General features: G+C 38.1%; 1 protein-coding gene across 12 annotated transcripts in view; it reads left to right on the top strand.

The window, feature by feature from the left end:
- ENOX1 (ecto-NOX disulfide-thiol exchanger 1) overlaps positions 1 to 16,374 on the top strand; it is a 361,706-nt gene that overhangs the window by 170,651 nt on the left and 174,681 nt on the right. For 2 of the 12 annotated variants that reach the window (XM_050331525.1, XM_050331526.1), the window contains one exon: positions 10,269 to 10,430. The exons of the other annotated variants lie outside the window; for them this stretch is intronic. The gene's annotated coding sequence lies outside the window, so the exon portion shown is untranslated. The remainder of the gene's footprint in view (positions 1 to 10,268; positions 10,431 to 16,374) is intronic. 12 annotated transcript variants of the gene reach the window in all.

Here is a 16,374-nt window from a genome sequence, read left to right as displayed (position 1 = left end):
TCATGGTGTAAAAAATAAATACTAAGTGTAGCTCTTATATTCCCTATATATACATCATTATATGGCTCCTGGTAGCCTGTAAAAATAAATCTTGACTCTTGCATCATCTGTGATTAGTTAGACTAGTCTCAGAGAAAATAACAAAATCTTGACTATACATCACACATGTAGTGACTGTAGTCACATGTATTCAGTGATACAGAAGATCTTTTTTTCCTTTTTTTCCTTTGAGCATCTTTTATGTAGGTGCATCATGTTTGCATAACCCTAAATGAAGCCTTATGGTACTCAAATTTATTTTTCATGCCAGGGACTAACATTTTTTAAAGTTTTGAATGGATTTCAGCTTTTATTCCAAAAGATTTTTCGGAACCTCAGCGAGTCTCTTGTAGTTAAGACATTGACAGTGGTTAGACTAGAAATTTGTCTTCTTCAAATTTGTAATAGTTTATATGTATATAACAGAATATCAGTTACTTAAGTTAGTGCTTCAATTGTCTTACATGGAAATAAAAGCAGTTTCTAAGTGAATATAAGTTGTATACTTCTATCAGAACTAAAAAATAATATCAAATTGGAAAAAGCTATTTTCTACAATCAGATGGAGGTATCTTTAGAAAATGAAGACCCCAGTGTTCACAACCAGTTCCTGTTTAGTAGCTGTGTTTAGCACCTGATTCATCTTCTCCACATGAGCAGCAGGTTTGCTGTTAACTAAAATTAAAGATAGAAAAATCAGAAAATTTACATTATCTCCAGTTTGCAAGACTTTTTTGCTTCCTGTCTGATCAAAGACTCCTGCCATAGAGCTTAAAAATGTACAATAAATATATGAAATATAATTTCCATCAGTCAAACCAGAATCCTCTATAGTGGGTAAACCACAAACAGTGTTCAGGCTATCCTTTTTGGCAGCTCTTTGCAGAGGTCATGCAGCAGGAGAAGCCACAAGGGTGCCATTCAGCAGAAACTGAGCAATGTCTCTTTTCAGTTTTGCATTGTACAGAGTTCTCTGTTTGAAATGCTAACTCTCAGTAAAAAGTACAAGGCAAAAGTAAATAGCGGATGAAAAGCTGCTTCATAAGTCTGTCCCTAATTGTTCCACCTGTAGGCTCTCTCAGCAGATAACAGTGACTGAGAAAAGAAGCAAGACACCTTCTTCATTCAGAGGGTAAAGTGAAATATTGAGAATATTCAGAGTTTGTATGTCCTTGTAAGTTTAATAAAATTGAGATACTGCCAAATCAAAACAGCATCCTGAAGCATACTCCTATGCTTCTTTTCTTGTTTTTGGCTTTTAGTTAATGCTGAGGTTTTATACTTGTATCACCTTTCTTTCTTCCTTGCTTCCTTTCTTTTTTTTTTTCCTATCCCAGGCCCCTTAAGAAGCAGAAAAAACTATAAATGCTTTAATGATGCCTTTGTGGTACTAAACCACTTCTGAAGCACCTTTAAAGCTGTTCCTTAATACCTCAACCATGCTAAATCACTTTAACAGTACATTCTTATCTGTGTATCTGTCAAAGTAGGTAGTCATGGAGGCTTATCTGTGCATGTTCAATATCCTAAATCTGTCTAAGATAAGGACAACAAGGAAAAAGAGGTAGAAAATCGTAATGTGTATGAAGACATTAAAAATCCTGAAGGAAATTTACTTCTGTGTAAACCCATTATATTTGAGTGATTTTGGCCTCTCTGTTTGAAAGGGTAAGTGTGTTTTGCCCACATTGAAATGCCCTCTTTGATGCAGATGTCTACAATGGTGGTGCTTGCCTGAAGATCTCAGTATAGCTAAAGAGAAGTAGGTATGTCTAAAATAGGTCAGATGGCTGCCAAAACTCACCCATTTCTCTGTTGAGCCTGTAAAAAGAGCCTTAAATATTAAATATCTGCTTTGCAGAAGTCCAGTGTTCAGCAAGATGAACCACACTCGTACTGTCTCACAGGTATTGATTAGCAAAATATATTAAGCAATAGGAGAGATGTTAAGTGCTGTTCAAATATAAAGGTCCTTCTTTAAAAAAAAATCATTGTCATATCAGACAGAGAAGAAAAAGAACGGAACAAAGGCAAGATTTTATCTGTGTTTTGCAGATGGGGAATAGAAGCATGGTTAACAGGTTAAACCAGTTTAAATCATCTGGAAATGAACCATCCCTGAGGTTAATGGGAGGGATGAATTTCCTAGGAGATATCTGTCTCAGTTGAGCTTTATCAAATACACTGACCTGTTTTTGGTGTCCAGGCTGAGATATTGACTTTTCAGGGTATTTCATAGCATTTTATATGTTCGACACAATGGATGATGATTTCAGTCCACATCTGTGCTCCTGCCATGTCACCTCCAACCCAAAATGAAGTTGTCTGATTTGCATAGTTCATCCAACACCTCAGAGATAAATTATATCTCCAAATGAAGAAACTGGCTCTTCCCACTGAAATCCCACTGCCCTTACATACAGCCTTTTTGTTGTAGTTTCACCTTCTATTCCCAAAATACCTTCAGTCTTCTGCAACTAAGTAGCTGTGGGTCCTGCAAGGAAGTAAAATCTTTACTCTTCAGCCTAAACTTAGTCAAGAAAAATAATCAATACTGAACTGTTGGAAGCAGCAAACATTAACATGTAGTCCCATGCCTAATTTGTATCCTAATTTTAGGGGATATAATAAAAAATGCCTACACTGGGATATTGCTTACCTCCTGAGAGTTTGACTTCAGAGTTCTGAACTCTCTCTTCTTTTAAAATGCAAACTAAGAAAAGGTATTTTGCATACTACCACTCACAGGCTAACCATAGGTTGAAATGTCTGGATTCACAGTTCATACCTCTCCCATTTGAGTTAGTGGAGCAACTGATGGTAATAATAAGCTGATGCCCTCCATGGACACCAGAAATTAAAGGAGGACTAAGACAGTAATTTTCTGTGTGAGTTTCAGGGGCATTTTGTTAAAACAGGGGAATGTAAGAACTCAAGCTCTGTAGGATCAATTACATGGTCTGAAGAGAGACACATGTAACCATCACTTAGGACTAGTTTGACTTTTACACCTTCCAATCTGATGGTTATTCTGCCACTCAAATATTTCCTTCCCACCCAGTATCCCTTTTTTTTTTTTTGTTCTTTCTGCACGTAGCCTCTTCCTACATCTTATATGTACCTTGGTATCTCTTCTGTCTGCTTCACTACATGAAATCAGGATAAGTAAGTTTAGTCTGTCTTTTTAGAGTCATCTGAAACATAGACATTTGCATTTGAACTAGCCTCTTAGTTTCCCCTGTATTCTCTGCAAAGAAATAAACTTTTCCAGGGACGGCTCATGCCATCATCAAATACACAAGTAAGATCAGATACAGCTAAAACAATGTGTCTAAGATTAGTTAGGACTCTAATAAAAACCTTTCTTCCATTGGCTGTAAAGAGTCTATTCCAGATCCTAATGTCTCCTTTTTTTTTTTTAGGAAGCAAAAGCTAGGGCACATGAATCCTATTTAGAGCTTCCTTTTCTCCTATGGCAGCAAGACATTAGTTTAGGGAGAAGAGTGAGCACAAAGAAAAAGATTCTTTCTAATCGTAGAGGTAGTGCCCAAGATCAACAGGAGTGGTCCTGGAATAAGGTTAATTTAGTATTTAAAGGTACAGTTAGAGGACTGGAGGTTCATGTACTGGGGTACACTCAAGTGCAGACCTCGTGTATGCAATGTGGTGCTACCAAAAGTATGGGGATGTACAGTTCTCTGCTGAGAACAGGCAAAAACCATTTCTCAGACCACAGCTCTAGGCAGACAAATTTGAATAGGTTTCCACAAACAAGGCACATGTAGCCTTGCTTGACCCTGCTCAATATGTGTGTTTTTCTGGAGATAGAGGAACATTTTAAAAAAAGAAAACATACAGAAAAAAAAATATCTCTTCTCAACCATTTTTTCAGAAGCAACCCAATTGTTTAGATGAACCAGCACAGGTTGATTTTGATTTTTGATCTGCTAGGAGTAGGACAATGGGAGATTACAGGAGAGGGAGAAGAGCCTGCTGCAGACATCTCACACAGAAAACTTCAACTTTCATGGCTGGTGAAGCTCTTGACTACAAGTACAGATCTACGACATTATTCAGTCTTAAATATGCATGTTGCTGGAGTGGTTTAAGTAAAATACTTAATGTATAGCTTTCTTTCATTGCAGTTCAAGGTGCGAGCATACAGTCCATATTTTCAATTGGGATTGTTTTTATCAGTTTAATCCAGGCCAGTGTCATAACTTACTTTTCCCGTGTTCTTCATTTGATGTACTGGAAGTTGTTTCTAAGGAGAGGCATGCAGAAATGTCAGGCTTTTCAACCTGCTTCCATTTGCAATGCAGCCAGCTTTACTCTTACAATATCAAACCTTCTGGGAGTCTCTGTACATGACAGGGACTATAAAAGGTATCAATAACAACAGGAGTTCCTGCTGTGGAAGGGACTGTAATTGCAATTGCCCAGGATCTAGAGATTCATTATAGAGGAAGCAAATGTTCTACAGTCTGGTTCTCTTGGGTGTATTCTGTCTCTCCCTAACAGATAACCACTTCTAGAGTGAGTTTTCTTTTTATTTATTTACTTTAAAAAATAGCTGAGCATAAAGCCATGCATATCTACAAGTGGCAGAATATCAGAAGTGAAAAAAAAAATGCTACTTAAAAATATTTTAAGAAATAATAATCATAGTAATAGAACATTAATTGTTTTACATACATCTTCATGTTAGTCTCTGATTTAAAGCTTGATGACCACACACTTGGACTGAATTCCCAACAAGACCTATTTTTCTTTGTGTACATAAATAAGATGTGTTTGTATAGCTGTAAGTCCTGGGTTTGCAGTGTAGCTTGGTGCTTATAATAGAGAAATAAATATTAGTTTTATGTTAGATAATTTTAACAGCATTTGAAAAATAGGACATAATAAAATATAATCATAATATTTTGAAATATAAGCATATGTTTTCTTTACTTGCAGGTATATATTTCACCTCTGTACACAGTGACAACTTGCTAAGGAAAAGCACATTTGCAGCGTAACTTGCCTGCAATCATTAACTTCTTTCTACTTTTTAAACCATTCCTTTTAAATTACTCTAAAGTAGTCTCACCAGAAAAATGTTTCCATCTCATTGTTTTTGGCACTGTACCTTATTAAGATATTTTTAGTTGTCTGTTCTCATTTTGCAGTTCGTATGAATAGATGAACACCAAAATTATCTGCCCAGAGCACTATTTGCTCTCTTCTTCAGGTGTTTAACTTCCACATCTCAACACCCAAGTTTATGAGATTTGCACGTAATGAGTACCCCTGTGAAGTTAGTGCTACTAATTGACTATTCTACAAATTTAGATCAATTGTTCCCACTAATTAATGCATCTGTGAATATCCTGCACCAAATCACATGTTACTGATAGAATTATTATGTTAGTATGAATTCTTTAAAAAAAACACAAACAGAGCAGCTACAGAAATAATTGTAGTCTCAGAAGTCTGTAAAGTCCTTGTATGACTGTTGCATACAGTAACTCTTGCAGTTGCAATCTGTAATTGCATGCGATTGCTCCTATGTTTGTACCACTTATAACAAAAGAACACATTGCCAAATGAGCCTTTTCTGTTACAAGTATTAAAAAAAGCTTGATAGAGCCCAGAGATAAAATATAACATTTATGTCACTGTTACATATGTTAATGTTATTACATTTATGTTATTTTACGGACATTAAGAAAGACCTGTTCTTAAAGGTGTTTCTTCTAAAGCTTGGAAAAATTGTTACTAGTGTAATTTTTGTGATACCACCAGCCTCAGAATGCCATTGGAACTCCTGAGTATCTGGGCATTTTAATTCATTACAGCATAGCTGTGCTCCAGTTTATTCCAGCTTTGGCACTGGTTGCAAAAACATGCTTGCCAGCCCTGAGCAAACCACCTAATCCAGTCCAACCTCCCAGAGAGAATAATCCTTCATGTGACACTGAAAAGCAGTCAGCCACAGACATCCTTTTAGAAGCTTGGCTTTTTCAAAGCACGTGACCACCAGCTCTTCCAAAATACTCCTCAGGCATTCAATTCCTGTACTGAGAGACAGTTCTTACTCTTAAAAGTATCAACTAGATCCACTACGAGCCACCAGAGAATCCACTTGAACATGCAGACATCTTTTGTGCAAGGTGTTTTACCCTTAACCATGTGCATCTGTCCTTCTAGCCATCAAGAGCTGTTCCAGAAACTAACAAAACTCTCCTCCATCCATCCATCCATCCATCCATCCATCCACCCATCCATCCACCTTTCCAACACCTGCACTGTAGAGTCAAACACATAGACTGATCTTAAAGACTGCAGGTGTCTGGTGGTGGTTATGGGTTCTCCAAGCTGCTAAACCCCTCTCTGAAACCACATTTTTCTCTTGATGACAACTAGTTTTGTACATGCCCATCCATCTACTTAAATGCAAACACAGGTGTACCTGGATACTCTTTCCACAGCTACAGGTTCTCTCTGTCACAGCAGAATTACTATACTTTCTTAAAAGTCAACCTTCCAAAAGGGTCCAGAGTTCAGGCCTTGCAAACAGGCTCCAGGGGGTCTAATTTGCAGAAATATTGCATTTTTGCTTACTAATTCAGTAATAATTTTATGAGGTCCTTGCTTGAAAAGTGAAGAGTAGCAGAAAAGGGATCATCTGCTTATACCTGATAAGCCCCAACACAGAGGTTGGTGTTTTAGCTTGAACCAACAGAGGAGGAGGTTATGTGATATTATGGGTAGGATGGTTATGGAGTAAATGGAACATAGCATATGTCCCCTTCAGTTACCTCTGCCACAGAGCCAGGGAGGGAAAATGGAAAGTTAACAGCAGTAATATATGGAATTGACCTACCTTTTGTATGCAAGAGCTGGAGGTATGGGTATCTGTTTGTGTTTTACACACCAAACAGTAAAATGGTATATCTTTCAGGAATCCTTTCCCTGTTTCTGTCACATCCACTTCAGTGTCTACAATAAATTTAGGCTTTTTGTTCTTACTGGGTGCGTAGGAGAGTGCAACAACAGGTGAGAAAACTGGATTGTCTTTACTGCAATAGCACCAAAGTCACTAATTACATTTAAGTCTCTGTCACCTATGCAAATGTGCTGAAGACGTAAAGTCTGCACAGCTGTTGAAGAGACTGCAGATTTTGAAATAGCAGGGCAGGAAAAATTATAAACAGTAGCCTGATACTGTTTGCCAGTTCTTTGATAATAGTAAAGATGCAGGTAGAGGAATGTCCAAGTTGTTTTCAGATTCCAGTTTGGCTACTCAGAGCTGGGAATTAATTCTCTCACCATTTTTTCTGCATTTAACATGAGACAATTCATGTGAAGCCACTGGTGGACAGCAGGGGTAAGCTTAAACATAGATATTAAAGTGTCCTTTTCTTATTATTAAAAATGTGTGGAAACTGGTTTGTCAATGCAGATTAGCAAAGCAATGGGCTGAGATGATGAGGGCTATTTTTCTCTGCTGTCATCTCTCCAATACACCTTTACAACCTCTGCATTGCTAAAGGACTGTATGTTAAAGAGTGTGCTGAAACAACCTTTAAATCTCTTTCAGAGAACAGGGATGACTTGGGAAATCCTCACACGTAAAAAGAACTGTAAATATTCTGTTAAAAAATTAAAGGTGGCCCTTCTAGAAGTCAAACCCTTTGTTTATTTTTAACTGAGTTTGTCTTCAGAATACCCCTAGTGATTTGACTGCACAGTTCTATGGATTTATCACTTGCCAAGTTTCAAATTTTTAAAAATCAAAGCCCTTTTTTGAAGACCACTAACAAGCATAGAAAGTGTCCTTTGCACTAACTACATGAAAATGACCCAGATTTAATTTGTTTTGAAAATTTTTTGTGACAAAAAAATACTCCCAGGCTGAAGTGTTCTTTGCCAAACGTAGTCTGCAGGGAGAGTCTGCAGGCCAAATTGTGAAACCAGTGAAAAACAAGGCTTGTTAGGGGAAGTCCTAACGTTACTTTTGCCTATCTACAACTTCACAGGCAACAAGTAGTGTTCACTGTTTCATTGCATTCAAAATCAATGCATTTACTTAGTAGATCCATCATTTTATGAGAGTTTTAAAAATTTTTCCTTGAACTCATTTTATGCCTCCCAAAATCCATATTTTTTATTGATAGTGAAAATGAGATAAATTTATTGGAAGTAGACAATAAAACTTGTATGCATAAGGCAGTTTATTTACTGCTTACGCTAAGAGAACGTGTATTTATTATACTTCTGATGAACTGTCCAGGCCCTGTTTCTCTAGTGAATTTTTTTATCCTGCAGTGGTCATACAGTATTTCACTGAATGCTTCTTTTCTGAACCTTGAGATACTCTGTAATTCTTGAGTCTAAGAGTAGAGGCATGTCAGACATAGAACAGGAAATGTGGAATGTGAGGTTTTGAGGAGTATTTCAGGTGAGTTGGAAAAAATATATCATAGCCAATAACAAGAAATGCTGCTCTAGGGTAAAGAAAAAATTTAAGGAGTGAGAAGTGAAGATATTCTTTAAAAGAGGTTTTAGCTAGGAGATGAGAAACAGGTGCAAAATGAAGTCAGTAATATGCTTGTGAATAATGAGGAAGTTACATTTGTGTAATGGATGTTAAGAAATTTATGTTTCAGTGAGAATGAATTGAGAGAGGTGACAGAAATCAAACTGAATAATGGAAATAGGACTATTGGATTTGCAGTATCTGTGTGGGAGAAGAATCTCTTCCTGTAAGTCTTATCCTATGGCTAAGAAAGGGAAAAGAGCAGAGAGAGTGCAGCAGTGTAATGGAAGAGGAGAATATCAAGTGCCTATTCAGAGCTTTTTAATCTATTACTTGTTATTCAGCTCTGATTGGGACATTAGAGCTGTAGTGATGATGGGATGTGAGCTTCAGAATGTATTTTGAGCAATGAGATTTTCCTTTTCTGTGGTTAGATTTTTTTATTCATATGTTACTTAATGGAAATCGTGTGGCAGTGATGGCTGGGAGGTTGTGTCTGTATACTTGTGAAAATGCCCTTTTTTACAGAGCTTTGAAAAAGAACAACCTGTAGTTTAAACTTTGTACATTATGACTTTGGGAACCTGGTGCATTTGAAATACCTTATGAAATTACACCTCAGAATAACTAACTCTTTAGTATTTGAATGCTCTAGAAAAGAGCGTGATAAAACCTGGCCAGTCTTTCCTTACTTTTATGTTTTGCTTCAAGTGAGAGAGATGTCAGGTTGTATATTTTACCTTTGAGTGTACTCTTTTACATTGTTCCCTCCACACACACCTTCACTACATCCTCATTTTTGTTTTTTACCCTTCTTCCATCACATAGTTTTCTTCTTCTTTCTCTGACTCAATGTTTTTTGTTTGTTTTCATATATATACATGTGTGTCTGTATATATATGTATGTGTTTTATGTTGTGTAATATATATGTATTATGCTGTGTAAATGTATGCACAAAGTGTTCTCTGATTACTGCTTTTACTTTCTGTACTGGGCAAAGAAGCCTTGTAGCTTCTTTTTCACCTTCTCAGTGAGAAGAGATTCAAGACATAAAGCAGTTATGCAAGAAAAACCATGAGTTTCCCTACATCCATGCCACAAGGGCAAAGGAAGAAGCTAGACTTTTTTACTGTCAAGTAAAGTAGAAGAAGTGCAACAGTCCCTCTTCAAATACCCCAAGACTTCAGAGGAAATGAGGGCTTCTTTCTGGACTAGAGGACCAGTATGTCCCAAATGATGGGACATGTTTAGTTTTCTGTAAAGAAATGGTTTAAGCTAAGGTAAAGACAGCGGCCAAAGGTGAGGAAAGGATGTACCTAAGTACTCATCTCCTGTAGCCTGTTGGTGATGTTTCTATAAATAAATAAACCAGCAACAAAAGGAAGGCTGAGGAGAATCTCCATCCTTTATCAGATGCAAGTGGAAACAGTGGCAAAGGATGAAGACAAGGCTGAGGTACTCATTGCCTTCTTTGCCTCAGGTTTAAATAGTAAGATCAGTTGTTCTTCAAGTACTCAGCCCTCTGAGCTGGAAGACAAGGACAGGGAGCAGAATGAAGCTCCCCATAATCCAAGGGATTATGGTCATGACCTGCTACACCACTTAGGCACACACAGACCTATGGGGCCAGATGTGATCCACCCAAGGGTACTGAGGGAGCTGGTAGAAGTGGTCGCTGAGCCATGTTTTATTGTTTACCTGCAGTCCTGGCTAAATGGGGAGGTCCCAGTTGACCGGAAGCTGGCAAATGTGGCAATCATCTACCAGAGGGCTGGAAGGAGAATCCAAGGAACTACTGGCCTGTCAAGCACCTCAGTGCCTGCAAAAGTCATAGAGAAGATGATCTTGAATGCCATCAACCAGCAGGTACAGAACAACTCAGGAATCAGGCTCAGCCAGCATGAATTTATGAAAGGCAGGTCCTGCTTGACCAACCTGATCTCCATCTGTGACAAGGGGCCCACTTACTGGATAATGGAATGAAGGTGGTGAAGAATCTGGAGCACGAATCTTATGAAGAGCAGCTGAGAGAACTGGGGTTGGTTAGCCTGGAGAAGAGCGGGTTCAGGGGGACCTTAACACTCTCTACAACTACCCAAAAGGAAGTTATAGCAAGATGGGGGCCAGTCTCTTCTCCCAAGTGACACATAACAGGGTGAGAAGAATTGGCCTCAGGTTGTGTCAGAGGAGGTTTAGATTGGGTAGTAGAAAAAATGGTGATTGGGTCACCTACCCTAGAGGCATTCAAAAGATGTGTAGATGTGGTGCTCAGTGACATGTTTTAGTTGTGGCCTTAGCAGTGCTGGGTTAACAGTTGGACTCAATAATCTTAGAGATCTTTTTCAACCTAAACGATTCTGTGATTCTATGATACTCAAGTTTGCTGAGTGAGAGTACTTCCATTTTCAATATTTTAACCTGAAATCACTCGAACTTCATTTCCATAAATGTTTACTTGTCTGCAGATCCTTATGGAATCACAGAAAAGGTAAGGCTGGCAGACATCTCTAGAAATTGTCTAGTCCAACCCGTTGCTCAGAATAGGGTCAGCTACACCACATTGCCAAAGACCATGTTCTCTTGAATGTTGAATATATCCAAGGGTGGAGATGCCACAACTTCTCTGGGCAACCTGTCCCAGTGTTTGACCTTGCTCACAGTAAAAAGAAAAGAAAAGAAAAAAAAAGTAAAAAAAATAGGGGTGGTTATGTTTATATGGAATTTTCTGTATTTCAATTTGTCTTTTTTACTTTGTCCTGTCTCTGGGTGCCACTGAGAATAGTCTGATTCAACCTTCTTTGTTTCCCACCCCATCAGGTATTTATACATATGGGTAAGATCCCCTAGGCCTTCCAGGCCGAACAGTTCCACTTCTCTCAGTCCCTTCTCATAGCAAAGGCAATCCAGTCCCTTCATCATCTAGCATAGTGTTTTGCTGGACTCACTCCACTGTGTCCATGTCTGTCTTGTACTGAAGTTCTCAGCACTAGACCCAGCACTTCATATGTGCCTCACCAGTGCTTGAGAGAAGGAAAGAATCATCTCCTTTGACCTGCTGGTTACCCTCTGCCTAATGCAGTCCAGGATGCTGTTGGCCTTTGCTGCAAGGGGCCTGTGTCACAGGTCCACGAGGTCCTTTTCTATAAAGCTCCTTTCCAGCCATTCATGGCTCAGCATGCACTGGTACTTGGGGTTATTCCTCCTCAGGGGCAGGACTTGATATCTTCCTTTATTGAACCTCATGAGGTTCCTGTCAGCCCATTTCTCCACCCTGTCCAGACCAACCCTCTGGTGTAGCAGCCACTCCTCCCACTTTCGTATCCTCTGCAAACTTGCTGAGGGTGCACCCTGCCCCATCATCCAGGACATTAATGAAGATTCCGAACAGTACTCACCCCAGGATAGATTATCACATGTAACTGACCTCCAGCTGTCCTTCATGATACTGATCACAGCCCTCTAGATTCAACCATTCATCCAATTTTCAGTCCACCACATGATCATAAACTCTGTTCTCAGCATCTCTGGAAGTCCTGTGCAAAGTTTCTCACGGAGACTCAAGATTTCCCCTCATTTGTAGCAGTATCTAAAAGTGGAGAAATTTGTCTGTTTTACTTCAGAGATTGTCCAAGGTCATTCAATAAATTCTTGAAGACCTACAGAATAAAACCAGATTTCCTATATTTTAGATGTTAAAAAAAACTTCCTGTCTCTGCTGCCTTTACTAGCTAGAATTATAACGTAGACCTGTATCTGCACAGAGACTTTTCTTTGTCACAGTCTCTTTTTCCCAACTATATTTTAAATATGTCTATAATTTTTTAATAATACTTTCTATTTTTCCATCATGGGTAACTGAAAAGGACAGAAAATGTAATGCATGAGAACATCCTGCCTTTGGACAGCTGCATCATCACAAGTGTGTTTTCATGCAAAGCACTGTTCTAATGGAAATAGAAATAAACAGACGTGTGGAAATTCTGCTTGTCTGCTGCAAACTGTTCTTACTGCTTTTGTTAAAAGCCTGGCCTGAAGAAGACTTGTCTGAAACAGATTATATTGCTAAGAAATGATGGGGGAAAGTGTTTGGGGAAAGAGTGTAAAAAAGGATATAGAGACATGGGTAGCACAGCTATACATGTTCGTGCCTGATAAAGGCATAACAGTTAGTTGCCTTTCCTCGCTTGTGAATATATATATAATTGCATAGTCATAAAATACTCTGAACGGGGCTGCTTATTTGTATTTTAGATTGCCTGCAAAGGGGTGAAGCCTTTCTTCTTCTCCAAACCTGACTGATACTTGTTGCCTGTAGTGCTAACTTTCTTTCCAATGTGAGTTCCAAACATTCGACGTGCTTTGAACTAAGAAATTCTGTGAAAATCCTGGAGTGAGGATTCTCTTAATAAGATTCAATAAGTTCCCTTTAAAAATAGATACTGTTTAAATTTTTCTGCTTGGGAGTCAATTCCAGTGTACCACAGGACTCAAGGAATTATTTAATTTTTTTATCACTACTTTAAAGGGGAAGGGAAAACTGAAAAAATCCCATTGACTTTTATATACATATTTATATGCATATATATGTGTGTGCATATATATATGTGTATATGTTTGTGCATATATATATATATATATACACCATTTACTTGTAAAGAGAGTTTATTTAGTCCCGTTCCCTCTCTCACACCTAAGAAATGGAGCCCCTGATTTGTGTAGTTCAGGGCCACTGCAGTAGCCCTGCCCATGATGGTGAACATTAGGAAATCTGTTTGAGTGGACTGGCCATGTCACTGATGGTTGCAGTGGGAGCAGTAAAAAATAAAGGTACATTTTGAAACAATATTACCATGAATTATTTTCTTAAGAGATCTGTTGAGCGCTGCCATCACATATTAGTTGAGTCATTTTACTTTTACAGGTCATGTTAGCATTTTCAGGTGAAGGACCTGATGGTGAATGCCTCCTTTGTGACTGATATCCTCTGTACTACAGTTTCACTGACAATGGTTACAGTAGGTGCAGCAAAGGACCTGTGTTTTCCACATCTGGGTTAAAGGAGCTTCAATTTAAAACTCCTTTTAACCAGTGAGTGCTTATAGGTTCCTTAGCAGGAGATTCTTGGAAGGGGCGAACTTCAGAGAAAATAAATGAGAACTATGGTGTTATTCTTTTAGTCTGCAACTGTCTGATGTTGTTGTCAATAGAAATAATGGCGTACATTTGTCTTCATTAATCATTTTAAGGTGTTGCTTTTTGATGCAGCCAGCCCTAGCAGTTCAGAGGCACTTTAATTTTCCAATTATTGTACCTGTGGCTCAGAACAGATACTGATTAGTTTCACATTTTGGTCTGTGGGCAGCTTAATGTTCTTGTCACCTTACATTGAGTTTTAAATGTGCAGAGTGTAAGAGAATGTCAGACATGCTCCCAAGTCTTCTGGGTCAGTCTCAAGCAAGGTATGATGTCTCCAGATACTGTACTAATGGGTTTTTGAAAGACGGATGAGAAAACAAGATATGGCTTTAGGATCCTATCAGAAAGGAATGATTCCTCATTTAAAGTGTGTGTGAGTAATTTTGTGTTGTATTCTCTTTCACTCGAGTTTGTAGTTAGAGATGAAGGTGATACTGCTGGCTGCTATAACAGCAATACAAAAGAAAGTTATGATAGCAACAAGGCAAAAGCAATGCTTTTCGATGTTTGCACAGAATTACAAGACCTTTTCAAACTGTAGTAGTGAAAGTGAAGGAAAAAATAAATTTTGAAAAGCCCTAAACACAAAGATTAATTTTATAACAAATAGAAATGTTGCCTGTCTCCTCTTTATCAATTGTATACCAGCTATGACTCATCCATGCATGCTTTTTTTCTTTCTGAAAACTACAATGGAAGAAATCCCCTACAAAACACAAAACCACGCTGAACATCTGCTGTCTAGGTACTCATTAGTTCTGTCTGCTCTGCTTTTGGCTAATTGCCTGGGAGTGAAGTTGAATCATTTATGGGGACTTAACCTGGTGGCAGTTATAGTAGTGATGATTGTGTAACATTTTGATAAAACCTAGGAAATGTCAAACATGTAGCCTCCCAAACATAAAGTTTATTTACTAGTTTTCCGTGCACTTTGTTTGCTACAATATTGTCTGCAAAACTGATAACAGAAAATGTATTTAACAACTACTCAGTGCTAATATGCTGTAGTATGCATGACTGACTAATTTAATTTATCTCTGATTAAGCCTATTATGTTTGAGATCACTTTACAGAAGACACTTTTTTTGCCAGCTGTAAGCTTATTTGAATTGTAATATAAGTTAATAATGTGTGAAATAACTACTGGTGCCTGCTTCTAAATGTTAATTTTACCAAATCAGTTCCTGAGTTAGTGTGTATACAGCTCATCCATTGCAGAGTAGTTAGTGGGGTGTTTGGTTGTAAGATTGCACAGGGAAAAAGGCAGGTGTGTGGCAAGGGGAAAAATGGCTGTTGTTCCTGCTGAAAAAAAGCAAAATAAATATAGTCACAGCTCAGTTGGTGATGACACACCACGTATATGTTGACAGTGTCAGCAGAAAGGAAGCTGTCATGATGTTCTCCGTCTTGCACTACTTTTTTCCTACAAGGTGCGGAGAAGAATAGGAACGCCTCAGGAAAGCAGAGAGGAATACATGACACAAAAGATTGTGATAAAGGCAATCATTAGTATGTTTAAATAGAAAAATAGCCATTTGGGTGCAATTCTAGATTTTTCTCAGACTGAAGGTGGAGCTGAAAAAGGAAGTGAGGGGGAAAAAACCAAACCAAAAGAAACCCCGAACATTTAAAACCTGGGAAATGTAAGGGGAAAAAAATTCACTGTGCCAAGGAAAGCTAAATGTTTTTTACTCAGGGAAAAGGAAGACTCTTTCCTGTTTCCCCTCCACTCTTTTCTGTGGTCTAATTTTTAGAGAAGACAGGCCCTTAATGGAGAGGGAAGCAAAGTTTTTTCTGTGCATAAGCTATATTCCAGGGCTATCAAACACTAGCAAATGAAACTTTGCAATGTCTGTACTTTAGCCACTTGTTTCTCTGAGAGGCTGCAAAATGCTATCAATTGTTGATTTCTGTTCATCAGTTGTTGCTTTTGTGAAAAAACTTAATTATACATAGTCTTACTTTAATATCTGTTTATTTTAAGTCTGCCAAGAAAATTTAGGTGGAGAGAATGAAGTTTTCTACCTTGTTTAGAGAAACAAGCGTGATAGTGTGGGGCTTAGTATAGGAGATTATTTACAAGCAGACACCTAAATTATGTGTACATTTCATTTAAATATATGAAACTTCAACTGGAATAAAAGAAAGTCAAATCTTTTCTCTGTCAGATTAGTGTATCTCTTAAAATTAGAAAATATGTAGGATACTGTACTTACTGCGTCAGACTGAACTGCCAAAACAATGTCACTTGACTAGCATGGAAAGAAAAGTATGCTCCACATAATTTCTTTCTATGTCATTCTGCTCCACCTCCAAACATTTTTGGCATGTGATAACATGTGGGATGTAAAGCATCACTGTTCACATTTTGTCATGCTATCTCAGATAGATCAGTTATCAGAAGGTTGAGTTGCACAGCAGCTCTGATTTCAAGGTCTCTTTTCACAGCATGTCAAATGCTAGCTGGTGGGACAGGACTTAGGCAGGTCCACCGCTGACTATTGAGATGTGTACACATGCAGCTGAATGTGTGGTGGGTGTACTCTGCAGAGTAAACTTCCAGTGATATGTAATCACAAAAAGAATGGTATTTCTATAAAAATTTCTGATGTGG

The sequence above is a fragment of the Myiozetetes cayanensis genome, unplaced genomic scaffold (genome assembly GCF_022539395.1).
Source record: "Myiozetetes cayanensis isolate MyiCay16 unplaced genomic scaffold, myiCay2020 scf5-8, whole genome shotgun sequence".
NCBI classification, from domain to species: Eukaryota; Metazoa; Chordata; class Aves; order Passeriformes; family Tyrannidae; genus Myiozetetes; species Myiozetetes cayanensis.
The sequence above is the reverse complement of the archived record's forward strand: the minus strand, read 5'-3'. Positions and strand labels throughout refer to the sequence as shown.